Here is a 20,295-nt window from a genome sequence, read left to right as displayed (position 1 = left end):
TGTTGAAGCTGATACCAAGCATCATGCAGATTCATAGCATATAGCATCACTATAGACCACAGCACAGAAGATGATGCTGATGCAGATTTATTTTATATATATATATATATATATATATATATATATATATAAAACCATATGTTTACTCAGGGCACAAGCATAATTACTTGGTCAAATTGAAACTCACTGTCTAACTCTTTGAGTATTTTACACCAATGTTTCTGGTTTACTTTTCAAAACTGTCCAGATGTTCTGTGGGCATTTTGAATGACAGTGTCAACCTTTAGTAGGTGCTTCCAAAATAGAAAGCCTATCTACACCTTGAAGAGGGCACTCTGTGGTGTTTGAACCCTGGTTTCTTCTGAGTTTTCCAGTTTGTTTAGTGGCTTTGCTTCCCATCCTGTTAGATTTTATTTCAGTGGATCTCATTGTTTTGGCCTAATAACATCTAACACATTCCCCATTTTCTACTGCTTTTTTGAAGAATACCTTAGTTCTCTTCTACCTTCTACCTTTCTACCTCCGTTTCCTATCTATCCTTTCGTTAAAGATACGCTTTTTCCCTTCTTGCCTCTACCATAGTAATTTTTTTCTTAAGGGAATTTCTCTCTGCAGCTTAATCAGCTTGTCTTCTCTTGTTTTACTTTCAGTGTAACACTGCTGATTTCTAACACTAAAACTGAAGTGTATTTTCCAAGCACCTCTCCTTCCTCTTGGTCTCCTAAGAACACCTGCTTCCCTGAGACAGAGACTTCAGACACAGGTCTTTTTAATATTTTAATTACCTTCTTCACCTTTGGGCTTGCAATAATTTAATTGAATTGTTTCTCTACTGCAGTCCCCCAAAAGAACATATTGTCTTTGTAATAAAGGCCTATATCCTTGACTTTTTGTCAATAACACAAACTAATTAAAAAATGTTTTTTTTTAATTCTCAAGAGTCTACTTAAGATCACATAGCTGGTGAAACCGCTGGATAAACCACAAAAGTCCAAAAAGTCACTCCCTCCAGGCTTTTATCCTTAAATAGGGTTCAAAAGTCATGCAAAGAGGAGCGGAATTTGGGACAGCTGATGTAGCTCTGCATACCTAGACCTCGTTCTAAAACGACAGCTAGTCCTAGTATTACCACAGAGCAGAGCTCTATAGTCCGTGTGTATCTTAGCTGCCTTTGTGCTTTAATATCCTGCACATGGGCAGAAAAAGACTATAAAAAGCAAATATTATTCCTTTTGACAGTACTTGACAGAATGCCCCAGCCTAATGTGTAGTGCAGGGAAATACTGAAGCAGCCACTCTCTCAGGCAGATCCTGCAGACCCTGTCTGATATCTTCACGTTCTTCAGCTATAAAATGTAGATAAGAATAACACGTGATTCTGGAACTTGTTGGGAGAATAAAATGAAACTAGGTGTATGAAAAGTCCATTGCAAACTCTAAAGGGCTATAAAAGTTAATTATGTTTGGGGAAATGAATGTTCTGGCTAATTACCCTCTCAGGTTTACTCTGGGTTCATTAGGAACTATCCTAAAAAATCCCCCTGAATTAATCTTCAGTTTTGTCATACCTCTTCTTTGCTGAGAACCTTACAATGATTTTTCATTGCCTAGAGCAAAGGTTGTCCTTATCCTAGCAATAAAGAGCTTTCACGACTTAGGCCCTGGTAACTTTCCAGTTTATGTTTCTTCTCTGCCCTCATAAATTCCAGTGAAATAGATGTACCCCAGGAGAGGTGACAGTGTTTTTCTGTATCCTGGCCTTTGCTCACTTGCTCATGATCTTAGCCCTTCAGATCCATCTAAATCTTGCCATTTGTCTATGGCCAGCATAAGGCCTTAGCAAACCTCATAGTTACCATTTGTATCTAGAGCATATGTTGGGTATATATTTCTTTTGGAAGTTAATCAGATGTTGGGAACCTGAATGTTCCTCATGGCAATTAAGGGTCACATTTGCAGCGTTTCTCACCTCTCCCTTTTTCTGTGCAGGCTCATAGGACTCAGCTTACTTCCCTTTTCTCTGAAGATGCCAGAAGCTACTTTCTTTCCAGAGACTTTTCTTCCTCCGAGACAGATTGTGAGATGGGATTCTTCTCACCTCCTCTCTCGTGTATGTCGCTGAAATGAAGTCCATAGTGTTTCTTATTTTAAGCATTTGCATTTGCCTTGTAGAGAGTAGATGGGGGAATGACAGAGGACAGAGGTAGCAAATAGGGAGACACGTGATCAATTTTACAGTGTTCTAATATTCTCCTTCCTTCACCTGTGTTTTCTGGGTCCTTTCCTGCTCTGTGATCTGCTTCTTTTATCTCAGCACAGAGCTCAAGGAGCACCACTTCTCCAGTTCCTCACCATTCAGGGGCCCTCTGGCTGTAGGATGGTCATTTACATCCCAGGGGCTCCAGCCTAGGTGCTTCACATTCAAACATCTGTGTTCCAGGTGGAAATCTCTACTGCTTTTGAGCAACTTATTTAATCCCCATAATTATTCTGCATGGTACCTCATCATTTTGGAAACAGATTTAGGGAGGTTAAGTGGTTTGGTCACAGTTATAGAGTTAGTAAAATCAGGGCTAGGAGTGGACCACAGGTCTATTTGTCTCCAAAATGTATGTTTCTTCCACTCTTCCAAACTGCGTCACCTCAACACTGGGTGATTTCCTGGCAATCATGGACTATCACATGAAAGCATATGAAGGCATTCCTGTTGTTATGTTGATCTTAGTGTTTGTATCTTTTATCATTTTTAACTTTTATTTTAATATTTAGGAATATTGTCTCCGTATTCTTCATACAGCTAACTGAAGACAGAAACATTGTTTTATGTGTCACTGTATTAGCCACTGCACCTTTACTAAGGGTTTACTGCATAGCATGTGTTTACCGTATATTTATTGGTTAGTTGTTCCAGAAAGGTTTTCAGGAATAAATAGCTTCTTTTGCCTGTTTTCTTTTTTATGTATAGTGTAACTAGGATCATAATTCTAATTTTTCTTCACTGAGTGACAGTCTTGCAAGTGAAGAGTGATCTCAGCACATGACAAACGACAAAACAAAACCAAAACATGTTTAAAATTGTGTGTCTGTAACGGGCCACGTAGAAATGGGGTAGGGGTTTAAAAACAAAAGGTCCTGGACAGAGAAGCAGAATTTAGAGATGATGGCCAATGTATAGAGAGTTTACACTTTTTTTCAGGACCAATGAAGAGACATAAGAAGGATTAGGTCTATCAGATTTGTCTTAGGAATGTTACGCGGGCTGTACCAGAGAGAGTGGATTGTAGTGGAGTGAAGCTGGAAACAGAGTGATGTGGTCCCCCTTATTTGGGATCTAGCTTTACTCCCCCAGCCCCACCCAACTTCCCACATTACTGTCCTAGCCAGGATGCGTAATCCTGTTAATCAGTGGGAAATTGAGTTTCCACTAGACAATGTCCCACCTCAAATAATCAGGCAGGAGGAGTTTCCTCTCACTTAGCTTTTTTATTCTATTCAGATCTTCAGTGGATCATTAGGAAGGCGCAGTCCGCTTTAGTCTACTCATTCAGATGTTACTCTTATCCAGAAATACCCTCACAGACACGCCCAGAAAAATGGGGAAGACAAACTGGCCAAGCCTGGGTCATGAACTTCTGGGGCTGAATCTCCTCCGGGGCCAAGGGAGACCCACCCAAGTGATGCAGGATGAAGATAAGTGGTTTTCCAATGGAAGGTGGGGAAAACAGTCCAATAAACTTATCTTCTTTTTGGCCATACAAGTAATACACAATTACATTTTTATTTTATAAAATTGCACACTCTTCACTACATTTAAAAAGGATATATTGACAATATGTTACCAATCCTTGATTGATAAGTAGGTAGATAAATAGATGATAGATAGATAGTAAATATATAGATTTTAGCATCAGTGATAGGCTCAATATAACTGTAGGTACCGGGGCCACAAAAATGAGTGAGACCTGGGGTTCTTAGTCTCATGAAACTCATGACTAATGAGGAAATTTAAACAAGTAAACAACCATTATAAAACAGTGTGATAATCACTAACAGGTATGATGACAGATAATGATTGGTGAAATAAAGACTCATATTCTAAGGCAAGTTAAGGAACATTTAAACATAAAATTTTTTCTCTGCCCTTTGGCCTCCTCTTTCGCCTCTACTGTGCCTTGTGTAGCTGCATTATGCATCAACCACACCCCCCTTTTGGCAGAAATACTGGCTCAACCATAAAGAGCAACTATCTCCTAGCACCAACAACTCCTAAACGATTATGTTCCTTTTTGATCTTGTTACCTGAAAACTGGGTTCTCCTCTTGGTGGGTGTTGAGCCAGTAGACACAACAGAGCTAAAGATCACGAGAAGGAAGGATTTATTACTTGCGGGAAGTAAGGAGAACACTGGGGATCACTCCCAAAGCAGTGTCTCCCAAACAGCAAAATTGGGGAAGTTTTAAGCTAAGGGTACATGTATATTCGTGAAGGGGCTTGAGCAGAGGAGAATTCAGCCTAGAATTGGGGCACAGGTTGATTGAAGTCATCATTCTATCCTCCACCTGGGTGGGGGGGCCTTAGTTCCTGCAGAACTCAAAGATATGTTGTGTATATACCTTAAGGAGCCAGGACCCTGCCCCAAGGCTGCACTATTGTTTCTTGACTGCTCCTCCCTAGTTTCTGCATTCCCTCCCTTAAAATCATTAATTGCTTTGACCTGTTTAAGGGCAAGCATTGTGGCCAGGCTTAGGTCACAAAATGGCTTAGGCCAAAATGGATTCTCTTATGTCAAGAAAGCCATTTCTGGTTCTCTTTCTCAGGGGACCCCCTAACCTGTCTCCTTACAATCTTGTAAAGGGTCACAATGATCCACCATTTTGTATTTTCAGATTTGGATTGTGCAAACTATCTACATCATTTAATGTATAGCCCCATCTCAAAAACGTATATAACTGTGGTTTTTTTTTTTTGGTAATTCTTTTTTTTTTTTTAATTTTAAAATTTTATTTATTTATTTTTGGCTGCATTGGGTCTTCGTTGCTGCATGCAGACTTCCTCTAGTTGCGGTGAGCGGGAGCTACTCTTTGTTGCGGTGGGCTTCTCATTGCGGTGGCTTCTCTTGTTGCGGGGAACAGGCTATAGGCGCACGGGCTTCAGTAGTTGTAGCACACAGGCTCAGTAGTTGTGGCACATGGGCTCAGTAGTTGTGGCTCACGGACTCTAGAGCTCAGGCTCAGTAGTTGTGGCACATGGGCTTCGTTGCTCCACGGCATGTGGGATCTTCCCAGACCAGGGCTTGAACCTGTGTCCCCTGCATTGGCAGGCAGATTCTTAACCACTGCACCACCAGGGAAGCCCTATAACTGTGCTTTGACTTCTAACACCCGAAATAGTTTTGAGAGCTTTCTGAGAGGCTGTTCCAGGTTAAAATCCTCAATTTGGCTTGAATAAAATTTTGCATTTCTTTCTTAGATCAACTGATTAATTTTTCATTGACATGATCTTGCATAAAAGAATAAAATCCTTCTTGGTCTTTTATGGTACTATTTCTTGCCTTTTTTGGCATTTGTGGGGAACATAAAAATAAAGAAGATAAACACACTGGATTTAGAGTCAGCAGACTGTGGGTAACCTCTAGCTCTGGGTCCTTAATTAAGCAAGGATATGACCACTATTTGTTCTGTTGTTATGAGTGTAAAATGAGGAGGTTGAACTAGATTATCCTCTAGATCACTCTTTTAAAATTCTAAATATTTAGATGTATGAGATTGTACTAATCCATGGTGACTTCATGGGAATTGTTGAATAGTCAGGATGTACATGAACTGAGAAGCCACTAGATGTCATACACTTCATAGATTTTGCTTATCAAACCCTATTTTAAATGCCAGGTTATATGGGAAGCTGAATGGGACCTTAAAATTCATGTTGTTCAATCATGTCAGTTAATTAAAAACAAAAATAGACTATTTGAACTAGATAAATCAAGTGATTTAGCTAAGATCACATAGCTAGTTAGCATTAAAACTAGATTTCTTGACTTCTATTCCAGTGGACTTTCCTCTCATTAAAGTAAGTAAATCTTGGAAAAGATGTTTTTGCATCAGTTATCAACTGATTATTTTTTTTTTCTTCTTGAAATTATTTAGAGTAATTTTGGGGGTCTGGAGTAGATTGTTCAAATTGTTGTGACTTAATTTAGTACCAGTAACACTGGGCAAAAAAGTAATGTTGTTCATAGATTCCTACTCTGCTTTGAGACCTGTTGGCAGATAACTCACAGGAGGATATAAGAAACTGGGTAGATGTGAATGAAAATGGAAATCAAAGTTCACAACCACCTAGCTTATCTGAAGGTTAGACTTTGGCAACCTCAGGTTTTCCTTTCTTAACATGGTCCTGAGTGGAAAAGTTGAAAAGGGCTTTCTTTGAAAAGTGAAACAGCATTCTTAAGATCTCTGCACCAAACTTATTAACGATAATTTCTATGTCATTCCTTGAACCGTATCTGACATGCCGTTTTTAATAAACATGGTTGTCTAATTCTTGGTTTAGATGACTTCAGGGTGTTTGAAACAGAAATGGGACTGTAAGAGGCAGGCCCACTAAAATGGGAAGTTACAGCAGATAGCCTGAAAGGAATAAGGGGGAAAATTGCTAAACTCAAAGGAACAAAACTATATTACATAATTATAAGATAATGATATTTACATTTATATTCGGCTCTTCAAGAAAAGGTTAAATTGCATTGACTATCCTTTATGACATATAAGTTTTTTGAGAAGGATTTCTTACAAAATGATTAAAATGCAGCTTTGGTGTCCAAAAGGAATGTTTTGTTTATATGAGAAAGTCTTTTATGTAATGCTTATAAATGAGAAGTTATAATAAATCCTTTTTTCGGGATGGCGCTGGGAATGGATCCTGTATATAAACAATGAGTCTGTTAATACTGTTTCATTTCCTGAGTAAATTGAGAATAATACTACTACTGCATAGGGGCACTATGGGATGTTTTTTTTGTTTGTTTGTTTTTGTTTTGCCGTACGCGGGCCTCTCACTGTTGTGGCCTCTCCCGTTGCGGAGCACAGGCTCCGGACACGCAGGCTCAGTGGCCATGGCTCGCGGGCCCAGCCGCTCCGTAGCATGTGGGATCTTCCCAGACTGGGGCACGAACCCGTGTCCCCTGCATTGGCAGGCGGACTCCCAACCACTGCGCCACCAGGGAAGCCCCCTGGGATGTTTGAAAGAGTGTGGAAAGTGGGAAGTGCTACATAACTGTAAGCTATTAAGATGATGACAGTAAGGAAAAGTGAACGCACATGCCCTCCCAAGAAAAGCTCTCTGTGGGGAGATGAGCTGAGAAAACAGGAGAACCCAGAATTTAAAAAGACAGAATAACAGAAAGGAGGGTGGGCCATGGGTTAACTTCTTTGTGGTGGTAAATAACAGGACTGATCTACTTTCTGAAAGATAAGAAATGATCAGAGAGATTCTGCCAGGGATTGGAAAATGGGGACACTGAGGTGTGACTCATCTGTGTTCATGAATGCATGTAACACTATGGCTCTCCAGCTGGGATGGAACTTTGTGAAGCTAAGGGACCAGATCTTGTATTCTCCCCATTTTTTTTTTTTTTCCTGCTCAAATGCAACATGAAGGAACACCAGGACCTGTATAGCATCTTCCTTAAGCTATTTTCAGTTTTATTTTATATCTGCCCTGGGTTGGACAACTGGGGTATTCTGCTGTTTTTCCTATTTTATGTAGTCTGGCTTCAGTCTTTTTCTCCCTCTTTTTAAATCTCTTGTTGAATTTATACTCACAAAATAAGAGTTGCTTGTTGTAGGCAAATTCCATTTGGTTTCAATGAGGAAGCAAGACAAGTTGGCCATTACCTGTGTTCGCATTTTTCAGGCATGTGCGGATTGAATTACTGTATTCCCTCAACATAGAAATACTGATTATTCCTAGTAAATAACCAGCAAATATGCTTTATTTCAATGTGGGAATTTCATATTCTCCTGTATATTACTGGAAAAAAATTTATTTCCCACATATTTTGATTCCATCGTAGTAGTGCTGGTCATGTTGTTGTGTGTTCCCATTATAAACTTTGTTTGTCAGGCTTTTGTAACTTGGCTGTAAAATTCTGCCTCAAGTCTGAGACTTGCTCTTAATCCCAGAGCCATTTAGGAAAGAAGAAAATAAATTTACCTTAAATTGAATAAAATGTTAAAGAGTCAAAATAATTAACAGCTACTCAATACTCTGCAATGGCCTATATGGAAAAAGAATCTAAAAAGAGTGGATATATGTATATGTATAACTGGTTCACCTTGCTGTATACCTGAAACTAATACAACATTGTAAATCGACTATACTCCAATAAAAATTAAAAAAAAATTAACATCAAAACCTCCAATGGTTCAAATCTAGTTGCTATTTCTTTTTTTTTTTATCAACTCCAAACCCTAAAGCATAATTTTTGAATTCACTAAGTTCTTTCATTCTATATGACTTTTAGTATAGTTTGGAAGTTCATCTTTGGATCAGAGAAAGACGTTGTATCTCAGCAAATAAACTGACATAACATCTGGGTGAGAAAATAATTCTATTTGTAAAAGTTTCTTGTTTTTAACAAAGTAGCTTTGTAAGGGTTACATAGTAGAAGGGCAGACGACACAATGGGCCAGGAGAAACCATTTATGTGTGTTCTGATGCTGTCTTTTTTCAACCTCAGTGATAAACCCATGGAGGGGGTTTAATAAGCAGGATTATTAAACCTGTTTATTAACCTTTTCTCTCTTGAGTTACTTGCATATGTTTTCCCTTTTTAAGGATTTAGTTCAAATTCTACTTTTTATTTTAATAGCAAGGGTGTTCTGGGGATAGAAGTGAAGAGAACAAAGCTACACATCAAATTCACTTTGTAAAAGTCTCTCTTTAGAGCTTATCAGTAAGTGAGCCCGGGTGTTGTAGAAGTAAAATACTTTTTTCAGTTGAACTGTCTTTCTGGACACCTAATTTGTAACTGCCAATTTGTCTGTACTCCTCAGCTTTTAACCTACGGGCTCAATGATCATTGGAGTGACCCTGAGGCTTTCATTGAACTTACTTTCAGAGATCAAGCCTCCAGTTGGGGACACTCCCCCTGGGGACGTTTTCTGCATCCACTGACTTCAAAGCAAACTGAGCCCAGAGGGAGACAAGCACAGTGGGGGGATGTCTGAGCCAAAGTTTTATCAAGAATATTTTGGGGTAGGGTTCTTGGGATGAACAAACCTATGTACAACATTTAATCAACTTCAAAGCCCTAAATGATAATGTTTGGTTTTAGTAAGTTCAATTTGAATTGAAAGCCAATCAGTTGAAAAAAATAGCAAATGTGTTATGGGACCGCAAGCTAAACATACTTCCTGAAAGAAATGACCTCCTTTAAGGTTCTGTAAGTGCAGGAAGGAATATGGGGTGGGAATGGGGATAAGAGAATCCCCGTCACCACCTTGCTGGGTGATTTTCAGCTGGGTGACTTTCTTTGAAAGTCAGTTCCTTTCTATACACATACACAGAGAGAGAGAGAGAAAGTAAAGAAAAGAAAATTGAGCTATCACTATCATAATAGTTGTTTTTTATTGTTCATCCAGGAATTGGAAACTCTGGAAAGGGCCAAGTAGCAAATATTTTCAGCTTTACAGACCACATGGTCTCTGTTGCAGCTACTCAGTGCTGTTGTGAACAGAAAGCAGTCATAGACAATATGTAAATGATGAGTGTGAATGTGTTCCAGTAAAACTTTACAGAAACTGGTGGTCTGCAGGCTATAATTCGCTGACTCTGGGTTTAATGCATGCTTGCATACTTATTATGTGCCAGGCACCGCGTTGACTGCTTTACGTACATTAGTACATCCGATGAGGAAGATACTATTTTTTGTAATTTATTTATTTATTTGTGGCTGCGTAGGGTCTTTGTTGCTGCGAGCAGGCTTCCTCTAGTTGCCGTGAGCTGGGGTTACTCTTAGTTGCGGCTGCAGTGGCTTCTCTTGTTGTGGAGCACGCTCTCTAGGCGCGTGGGCTTCAGTAGTTGTGGCTCGCGGGCTCTAGAGCATGGGCTCAGTAGTTGTGGCACACAGGCTTAGTTGCTCCGCGGCATGTGGGGTCTTCCTGGCCCAGGGCTCGAACCCATGTCCTCTGCATTGGCAGGGGGATTCTTAACCACTGCGCCACCAGGGAAGTCCGAGGAAGGTACTGTTATTGTCATCAGCCTATGAATGAGGAAACCAAAGCTCAGAGAGGTAATCCACTTGCACAAGAACACATGTAGCTGGTAAATGGCAGAGCTGAGTGCTGGCATCACATCCACCTGCCTCAGCCTCAAGACAGACTTACCTACCTAAGAGAGCTTCCATAAGAGAACTGCTAGGCTACATCACTGTAGACTGGGAAATGTGACCCAAATCTTAATAACTCCAACTGGTGAGTGCCGTAGTATATTTTGCCACCAAACATATTTTCCAGATGATTCTTGTAATTTAGCTTTGGTAATAGGGGTCAAAATAATTTTTTTTCAGATATACGACTCTACTTGTTTCATTCATATTTTAGCTTACAAGGGAGGGATTCTTCTTCTCTCCAAATGTATTTAATAATTTTTCCACTTGTTTTTCTCCCCTGAAAGCAAGAGAAGTGTTAAGATGTACTGTTTACTTAGATCTGAGTTCCTCATTTTAAGTGAAAAAACCCCAAAGCATATTATTTCTGTTTTTCCCTTAAGAGAAAAAAGAAAAGAAATGGAAACAATGAGAAAGCTTTGGCAAATACCATAAAGATGGTGAATTGGGGCTTCCCTGGTGGCGTAGTGGTTGAGAGTCCGCCTGCCGATGCAGTGGACACGGTTCGTGCCCCGGTCTGGGAAGATCCCACATGCCACAGAGCGGCTGGGCCCGTGAGCCATGGCCGCTGAGCCTGCGTGTCCGGAGCCTGTGCTCTGCAACGGGAGAGACCACAACAGTGAGAGGCCCGTGTACCACAAAAAAAAAAAAAAAAAAAAGATGGTGAATTGTATTGTAATTCAACATGAATGCCATCTGCATCCTCTTGTGCGATTTGACAGTCATTGAAGGGCTTGTGTTTTTAGCTGTCTGGCATTTGTAATGTGGAAAGTGTATGCATTTTTACAGTAAGGTTGTTGGACTGTTTCTCAGGCAGAACAGCTCATCTGTCAAGACTTAGAAGTATACAGAGAATCCAAGTTGGTTTATCTCCATCAGGGAGAGGAGAGCTCCCCAATACCTCACGTCTTCCAACTGGCTCTGCCTGGCTCTCAGGGCAGGCTGGAACTGAATAAGAAAACAGCAGAGTATTGACTGGAGAGTTCCCATATTTTCAATGTAGTAGAAAGAACCAACTGTCAAGACTTTCTGTACATTGGCTGTGATCTGTGATGCCCTTCACAACTCTTCTTTTAGATTTCCCAGGAGATCTTATCAGAGGGCCTCTGAAAGGAAACATGGGCTCAAAGGAAGGTCTGTAGTACATCAAAGGTTCCCAATGAACCTGACCTAGGAAGGTGAACTTCCTCACTTCAAAGGTTACTCTTAACCAATTAGGTCTGGAAGGCACAAACAGACCCCAAGATCTGGGCTTCCAGAACAAAGTATACGTACATATCCATGTATGTATGTTTCCATGGCTAGGTCACCTGGAGCATCCTTTCTTTATGATGGAGACATTCTGGCTTCTGAAGCTTGGTGAGTTTGCCCTGGAGTTTGTATTGGAGTCATGCATGTTTTGTGGACAGTAAACGTCCTTGGCAATTCTCTGAAGGTCTTGGATGAACTCTGTTGAAGGTTGGGTTCGACCAAATCAGCGTTTATAGTTTATTTTCTGGGAGTAGTGATTCAGGTGCACAGCTGCCACTAAAACCATCATCAAGCAGTAATTAGTGATTCGTTTGGACAACAGTGTACATCACCACCATCACCTCTCTTTCCAGAGTCTCTCACTTCCAGGAATTCCACATTTTGGGGTCCCCATGCTGAACCCTCATTTCTGTGCCCCACTCAAGCCTGGCCTTTCCAGGCTTGCTATGTATCTCTATTTCAAATTCATTTCTCTAATCCTGGCACAGACATGTTTCTTGTGTTGGCATAAAGTCTCATTGCATTGTTTTTAAGAAAATTAATCTGCCACTTTTTTAAAAATTGCAATTAGATCTGAAGGGGGAAAAACTAGATAAAATTTCTCATTGCTTTTTTTTTTCCTAACAAAGGAATAGCAATTGTATCAGGTATTAGATTGAATTAAAGTTCTCCAGGAGAATAAAACATTTATGTATATAAAACATTAAGGTACATGGTTACATTAGAGGTAGCATTAAACTTTTGAAGACCAGATGTTTCAAGGGGAACTACTTACAAATGAATTGGAACTGCCACGTTTATGGTAATAGAATATAAAACAAGGCACACATGTAAACCGTTTCATCTTTTTATAGAGACACCAGGGCAAAGATGTGGTATTTAAATTCTTGAATTATCTGAAGAGTTCAATTGATTATCTTCTTATTCATGTAGAATATATCTTCCAAGGAATTACAGAGCTTTTTTTTTTTTTTTTTTTTTTTTTTTTTGCTGTATGTGGGCCTCTCACTGTTGTGGCCTCTCCCGTTGCGGAGCACAGGCTCCAGATGCGCAGGCTCAGTGGCCATGGCCCATGGGCCCAGCCGCTCCGTGGCATGTGGGATCTTCCCGGACCCGGGCACGAACCTGCGTGCCCTGCATCGGCAGGCAGACTCTCAACCACTGCACCACCAGGGAAGCTCTACAGAGCTTATTTTTATGATTGTTCCCAGAGAAAGGTAATTACCCTCTTCTTTTTCATTTCCGGTAAAATTTACTTTTCTGGAAGGAGTAAAAGATGAAATAAGATTAAACATTTAGTTACAAATCCCACTCCTGGGCATATACCCCGAGAAAACCATAATTCGAAAAGAACACGTACCCCATTGTTCATTGCAGCACTATTTACAATAGCCAGGACGTGGAAGCAACCTAAATGTCCATCAACAGATGAATGGATAAAGAAGATGTGGTACATATATACAATGCAATATTACTCAGCCATAAAAAAGAACAAAATAATGCCATTTGCAGCAACATGGATGGACGTAGAGATTGTCATATTGAGTGAAGTAAGTCAGACACAGAAAGACAAATATCATATGATATCGCTTATATGTGGAATCTAGAAAAAGGGGTACAAATGAACATATTTACAAAACAGAAGTAGAGCCATGGGTGTAGAAAACAAACTTATCGTTACCAGGGGATATGAGGGGAAGGGATAAATGGGGAGATTGGGATTGACATAGACACACTACTCTATATAAAATAGATAATAAGAACCTGCTGTATAGTACAGGGAACTCTACTCAATATTCTGTAATGGCCTATATGGGGGAAAAAAAAAAGAGTGGATACAGGTATATGTATGTCTGATTCACTTTGCTGTACACCTGAAACGAACACAGCGTTGTAAATCAACTCTAATAGAAATTTTTAAAAAAAGAAAGGACAATCAAAAACCAAAACCAGCATCCCTACACCCGTCCGCCTGAGAACATCATCAGAGAATTTAAAAGCGGCTTCCCTGCAGTGCACGGTCCCCCCTGACCCCACTGTCATAGGGTTTTCATGGATGTAGGTACAGGCCCCAACCCCAGAAATGCTCAGTAACCATCACTGTTACTGTTATTACTATTATCACTGGCTGAAGGAGTTCACAGGAGGAAAGACTCCAAGGGGACAGCCCCAGGGGATGGCTGTAAGGCCCCTGTATGGGGCATGGCAGGTCTCATTAGCTAGCACCATCCCAGGGAACGTCTGACACAGATGAAACCAGGGTTTATATGAAAAAAAAAAATTACAAAGCAGCAGAGAAATTTGTCAATTCTTGTTTTCGTAAGTTTATCATGAAAGACATCTCTTTTAAATTTATAGCATGGTCAGAATTTAGAGAATCATGCTATCCAAAGCAAATTAAATTAATGACAGGGTAGTACCACCTCCTCCTTTACAAAAGAAAAAATTCTTTTTCTGCTTATAATAATAATAATATATATATATATATATATATATATATCCACCATAGAACATTTGGAAAAGATAATATTATATGAAGTTATATAAAAATATTCATAATCCTACTGCCCATAAATAGCAACTGTTACCATTTTGGTATATTTCCTTCCAGCCCTTATCCATGCATGGATACGCAGTGCATACACACTAGTGTGCACATACCAGTGGGGTCACAGTAAGAATATGAACCAAAATGTAACTGGATTGTGTCCCCATCTGCATAGTTCAGCCTTCAACTGTAGCCCTCCGGCTCCACTTCACCCTAGTCAACTCTGGGAGCCTCTGGGATATTCCAAAAGAGCTCCAATAATTTCTCATGGGCTGTTCTATTTCTCTGATTGCTTTCTTCTGCCCTTGCTTCTTGCAGTATCCTCAGAATGTAGAAGAATGATTGGCACAGAGGCTGCTCATAAGCATTTATTGAGGTGTTGAAGAAATACAAAGTCTCCTTGAGAGACATGCCCCAACAGTGTCCCAACTGTTGGTACCCTTTCTGAGGAAGCTGTTGACCCACAAAGAGTGCAGTCTCCTTACGCTTCCCAAAGTTCTCACAGTACTGGAGGAATGCTTCACACAAAGGTGTAGAGAAAGCCCCGCTTCCTAGCTCTGTGCCACACTTTGTCACCCAGAACATCAATGCCTGACTGAGCAGGTCTCCACACCTCATGGAGTCCCTTTACAAACATTTCCTACAGCTTTTGCCTGTAGTCCCCCCTTCACTGGACTCAGTCCTAGGGTTGGGAATAATATCTGAAACTCGCATGATGACATCTTCTCTGGATTTGTGTGTCCTGATTTCTCCTCTCCAAAATTTTTCACACAAGTGAACTTTGGTCATAAGAGAGAAAAGGAATTACACAGTTGGTACTCAGCCAATATGTATAGGAGACTTGAAGAGTGGGCAAGATCACCTTAATGCCTTAGTGGCCTGTTTTGCCTGAGAAAGTGGGAGAAAGACGATACTACCTTATTTACCTTGGTTATTTGGAGCTGTACTCGCCTCTCTGCATTTTTGTTTTTTAACCTGAGCTAGACCAGCTACCTTCTTCATTTTTTCCTTCTGAAATCCATGCCGCTCCTTTATCCCAGAATCCCTCTCTCTCTGTCTCTCTCACTTTCCACATGTATGTGTGCACACACACATTAGAAGGATCACCTCTATGCTTAACGGACTAAAAGAGTGAGGTGTGGCTTCTCTCTTTCTCTTTTTCTTTTCTCCCAGTAATCTTCCTGAGAAGCTGACAATATTAGTGAGCTGACTTCCCTCAGCTCTTTCCTGAAGAAGTCTTGTCAATGGATCTTTTTCATGTTTTGATGAAATCGTCATGCTTTATGTTTGTTTGTTTATTTATTTATGTTATTGGATTAATTCAACTTTATAAAACCATACAGTCAGATTCACTTTTCTTATGATTTACATAATCCATTCACTGATGCCAGACTCATCCCTTGATACAAAGGGAAAATTTAGCCTGTGTAAGGCAAAAGGAATCAAGTCCATTTCAGTGTTCAAGGTCAAATACTAAAGGGAAGGAGGTGATGAAAATTGCGGTTTTAGAAGCACAGTGATTGTTTCTGTTGCTAGTGCTTTGGTGTGTGAGAATTTTTTGAGTTCATAATTTGAATCATAAAGATGATGCCTTTTGGGGCTGGGCAGCTCCAAGGATGCTTAAAACTTAGGGATGCCTCCCACCTCTAGTAAAGCTGCTCCCAAAGGCCCTCTCTGGGCCAGTAGGGTATTCACAGTTGAAGACTGAAGAACAAATGTGGGGATGATCCCCAGAAAAGAAGGTAGTCTGGGATTCCTCAGAATGATTTTGAAAATGATCCCAAATCTTATTTTTCCCTGTGTGAACTCAGTTCCTGGCTCATATCAGATGCTGTCTTGCCTGTCTGTCTCCTCTCATGTCATTCCCAGCTTGACACCAAGTCCATGGAAAAGATACGATTGGCCCTTCCCTGAAGCCAGGAAGTCAAGACACTTAATGTTTTAGCCCAAGTTCATTTACCGGGTAGATGTCCTTAGGTCATACTGACTTTTCTGGGTCTTATTTTTCTCATATAAAAAACAGGGGAGTAGGTAGATCATCTCTAAATGGCTTTTACTTTAATTCTATTACTGCTGCAGCTCAAGGAGATTTTAATTGCATGCAAAACCATATCAGACCCTTCTATCTTCCTCATGCCTAGCTAAGTGCTGTATGCAAAGAAGAACTCATTAAATGAATAGTTAATGGCTGATTCAAACCCCCAGAAAGAACAAATATTTTACTTTTTATTCTATTCATCTTTGAATAGGGGAATTAATATCAAACACTTACTGTTGTGTTTTGGACTCAGTCTACAATTAGCCCAAGGTTTTCTACATTTCCTACATCCAATAGGATTGTTAAATGGGAATTGGTGGTTAAAAGGTAACTCTGAAACCCTGTACAATTTTAAGGATCTCTTCCTGCATGGCAATACTTCTCCACTGGGGCAATTTTATCCCCTATGAGATATATGTAACAATGAATAGACATTTTTGATTGTCAAAATTAGGGAAGTGCTGCTGGCATTAGTGGATGTGGTTAAGGGTTACCATTAAAGATTCCACAATGCACAAAACAGCTTCTTACAACAAAGAATTTTTTGGTCCAAAATATAAATAGTGCTGAGGTTGAGAAACCCTACTGTATGGTAGGCCTAATGAGGGTAAAGATCTTATCTTATTCATATTTGTTCCATAGTGCTCGATACTTATTTCTCCCATCCTTCAAAAACTGACCTAATTCTGTCAATCTGGTTTTAATATTAGGCGTATTTTATGGAACTAAAACTGTTTCAAAATTGATCATCTATGTGGATCTTTTATTTGGTATTTTTTAAATAACAAGAATATAAAATTAAAACAAACACCATTCTAACAAAGTTTGGCATCAGAGCCTTTAATACCATAGTTCTGTGTATATTGAGTCTACATAATACTGTTCACAAAGAATAATATAATCCCTTTATAGGGAATTTTCTGAAATTTATATTTCCCCCTGATGTCATGTTCAATTATGGTAAATAAATTTCATGCATATGAAGCATATTTCCAGACCTAAAGATGAAAGAGTGATGATATACAGTTTTTTTTTGTAATTGAATTAGTGAGTGAAGAGAGGAGAGACATTTCGCACTTCTGCCTTTAGTGTTAATATTTTCATTTCCCCAACTTTAGCTTTGAGTATAGTACTGTTTTTTTTAATGATTTAAGAATTTACATACATTCCATTGTTATTTGCCAATGACGGTGTGGATATTTAGAAATGCTAACTCCTAGACTGATGGATCCATTTAATCAAGCATGTATAGATTCCTCTCATGTACAAGGGCTTCTATGGTAAACACCGAAGAACAAGGAATCTGCTCTTTTGTATTGTACAGGCAATTAGAACAGCTAAGACCTATCTGTATATATCCATAATATAAAAAGTAATTTAAAACGTTTATGAGAGGGCTTCCCTGGTGGCGCAGTGGTTGAGAGTCTGCCTGCCGATGCGGGGTACATGGGTTCGTGCCCCGGTCCGGGAGGATCCCACATGCCCTGGAGTGGCTGGGCCCGTGAGCCATGGCCGCTGAGCCTGCGCGTCCGGAGCCTGTGCTCCGCAACGGGAGAGGCCGTAACAGTGAGAGGCCCGCGTACCGCAAAAAAAAAAAAAAAAAAAAAAAAAAGTTTATGAGACAAATGCAAATAAAGATCTAGTTCAGAGGAGGAGAGATTATTTCCAATGGAGGGAACAGTTAGGAGAGATAAGTCAGGAAGGAAGTTTGGGATCAGGAAATACGGACAATCTTTACGGAGAAGTGAAGGACTCCTTTGGTGCGATAGTCTTTGTTCTCCTTGGCCAGTAACAAACTACCATTTACTGTGTGTGGAACATCTTAGAGCCTTTGGTATTATAAGTGAACCTCAAGAGAAGGAGAGATTATGCAGCACGTCTCAAATTTATTAGTATTTACATGTATCCCTTTATTTACTTGTCAGGATTAGAGTTCCATAGAACACATTCCAGAAAATGCTATTCTGCTTTAATGGAGCTGAGTGAATGTGGAGGAAGGTAGGCCTTTGGATATCTTTAACAGCACACTTGGGGAAGGAGAAGAGAAGTATCAGTTCTCATGTGACAGGAATTGTGCTGCATCTTGTATGGAACCAATCTCACAGGCCATCACAAAGCCCCGGCCCAAAGAAAGGGTTGATCTGGAGGCCAGGGTTGAGCAGAGAAAGGCCTCAATCCTTTGGGAGCCATGTAGGATTACACAGTGTTTCATGTCTGTTTTCTCCATTATAAACCAAGAATCTTGTTTAGCTCCATATTAACAGACAGACTGGCTGCATCACTGAGCCTGTTCTTTGCCTGCTATTAAACAGGAACAGTATACGAAGAGCAGGTTTCTGGCTCTTTTGTTTTTGCTTTTTCCATTTCCAGATCAGGGATTTAATCTTTGGGATTATACTTTTCTCTCTTTTTAAAATAAAATAAAATACCTCTGGCAGTTTTGATGTACGAAATGCTTCTTTCACTGTAAATAATTTTTGCATAATACTGCTTGGCAACGGGGCCCACTTGGAACTGAGGGGTCCCTAGGTCAAAATGTGGAACCCATTCTGACAACATCAAAGCCTCCTCTTTCCTCTCCAGAAGGCAGAGAGCTGACACATCAGCTTGATCCAATACATGCTTTTCTTGCAACCAATGGGTTATTTATTGTTGTCGCACACACTGACAAGTAATGAGACAAGGCAGGGATGGCGAAAGCATCTTGCCAAAGACTGTCTCCCCCAAGCATCTGTTAGGGAACATTACAAAATCACAGAATACTAGAGTTAAAGGGAACTTAGTGGCCCAAATAAAAGAAACCATCTCCCCTAGACAAGAAAGAGGGAAACTGAGCCCAGAAAGTTTAAGTGACCTGCCTTAATCAATCAGGCCCTAAAAGCAGATTTTGGACTCAGCCTGTCACTCCTAACACAGCATTCATTTTCCTACACCACAAATTAAGATTCATGATCTGGATTTTATTATACTACACAGTCTCTATCCGCACTTGATTTTTTCACTTTTAGTTTGTCTGAATGTAAATTGGGATGCCTTGCTATCCTTTCCTCAGCACGAGGAATCGCTAATTCTAATTAGAAGGCAAAGTCTAATTTGGCGAAGTCGAGTTTGGATGGACTAGAGCATAAATCAATCTGCAACAGGGATTCAGTTTTGTTGAAAACCCACTGAGGTTTAAAAATGAAAGACAAAACTGCCAGGTAGGATTGTTTTGGGTTTTAGTGAATCTAGAATATTGAGAAAGAGTTGAAGAATTTGGACCAAACTGTTCATTGCTTGACTTGATCAGCCCTGCTCAGCACTACAGGAAAGTTTGGTAGAAAACACTGGAAATAGGTTTAGTCTACAAATATCCCAACTGGTGAGATGGAAAGCATCCTAGTGGCCAGCAGGAAACATTTCTGTCTTGGAATTACCCCAAATGTAAGAGCACAACAAGGGTGGAGGCAGTGTGCAGACATTGCTTCAAACCAAAGAATTACAGCTCTTTCAGGAAGCCCTCCCTGATTGAGCCAGGGCAAAAACCAGCCTCAAGATAAAATCTTGAGCCCATGCTTTTATTCTCAATATATCCACTAAACAATTAGCAAATATTACTAAGTACCTACTGTGTGCCAGTCATTGGGGCATATGATGCCTTTCAGGAGTGCTTATTTCCCCAAGCAGGTCATCTTTTATCACGGAATTTCCAGAGGACCTCTAGAATCTGTCCTTGACCTGCAGTTCAAGGACACTGCAGCAAGCGTCCAAGTATATCCTTGGCTTGTTGTGGGAGGGAACTTTCACTCAGTCTACAACTGAAGTTCAAATACTGACACTCTTGTCTGATGCACTGGGCTAGGGGATAGGGTGGCAGTCAGGAATCATGGATCCCCTGAGAGAAAATCATCATGAGTGAAGAAAGTGGGCTCAGTGCTTCAGATAGAACCTCATGGTCATTGTCTGGATGTTGAAGAGAACAATGGTTCCAGCTTTGGTTAGGAAGTATACTTGACCCAACCAATTGTCCCTTATTTCCATGGGTACTTATTTCATTCTACCATGTATTACACTATTTACATGTCTCTT

At 40.1% G+C, this 20,295-nt stretch overlaps 2 long non-coding RNA genes across 2 annotated transcripts in view; both read left to right on the top strand.

The window, feature by feature from the left end:
* Positions 1-20,295, top strand: part of LOC109549142 (uncharacterized) — a 295,166-nt gene that overhangs the window by 3,894 nt on the left and 270,977 nt on the right. The window lies entirely within an intron of this gene.
* Positions 116-6,903, top strand: LOC141278264 (uncharacterized). Its single transcript, XR_012330644.1, has 2 exons — positions 116-763; positions 1,990-6,903. It is a non-coding gene; the product is annotated as an uncharacterized lncRNA (long non-coding RNA).

This window comes from Tursiops truncatus, chromosome 3 (genome assembly GCF_011762595.2).
Source record: "Tursiops truncatus isolate mTurTru1 chromosome 3, mTurTru1.mat.Y, whole genome shotgun sequence".
Lineage (NCBI taxonomy): Eukaryota > Metazoa > Chordata > Mammalia > Artiodactyla > Delphinidae > Tursiops > Tursiops truncatus.
Note: the sequence above shows the minus strand (reverse complement) of the source record. Positions and strands in the feature narration are given on the sequence as shown.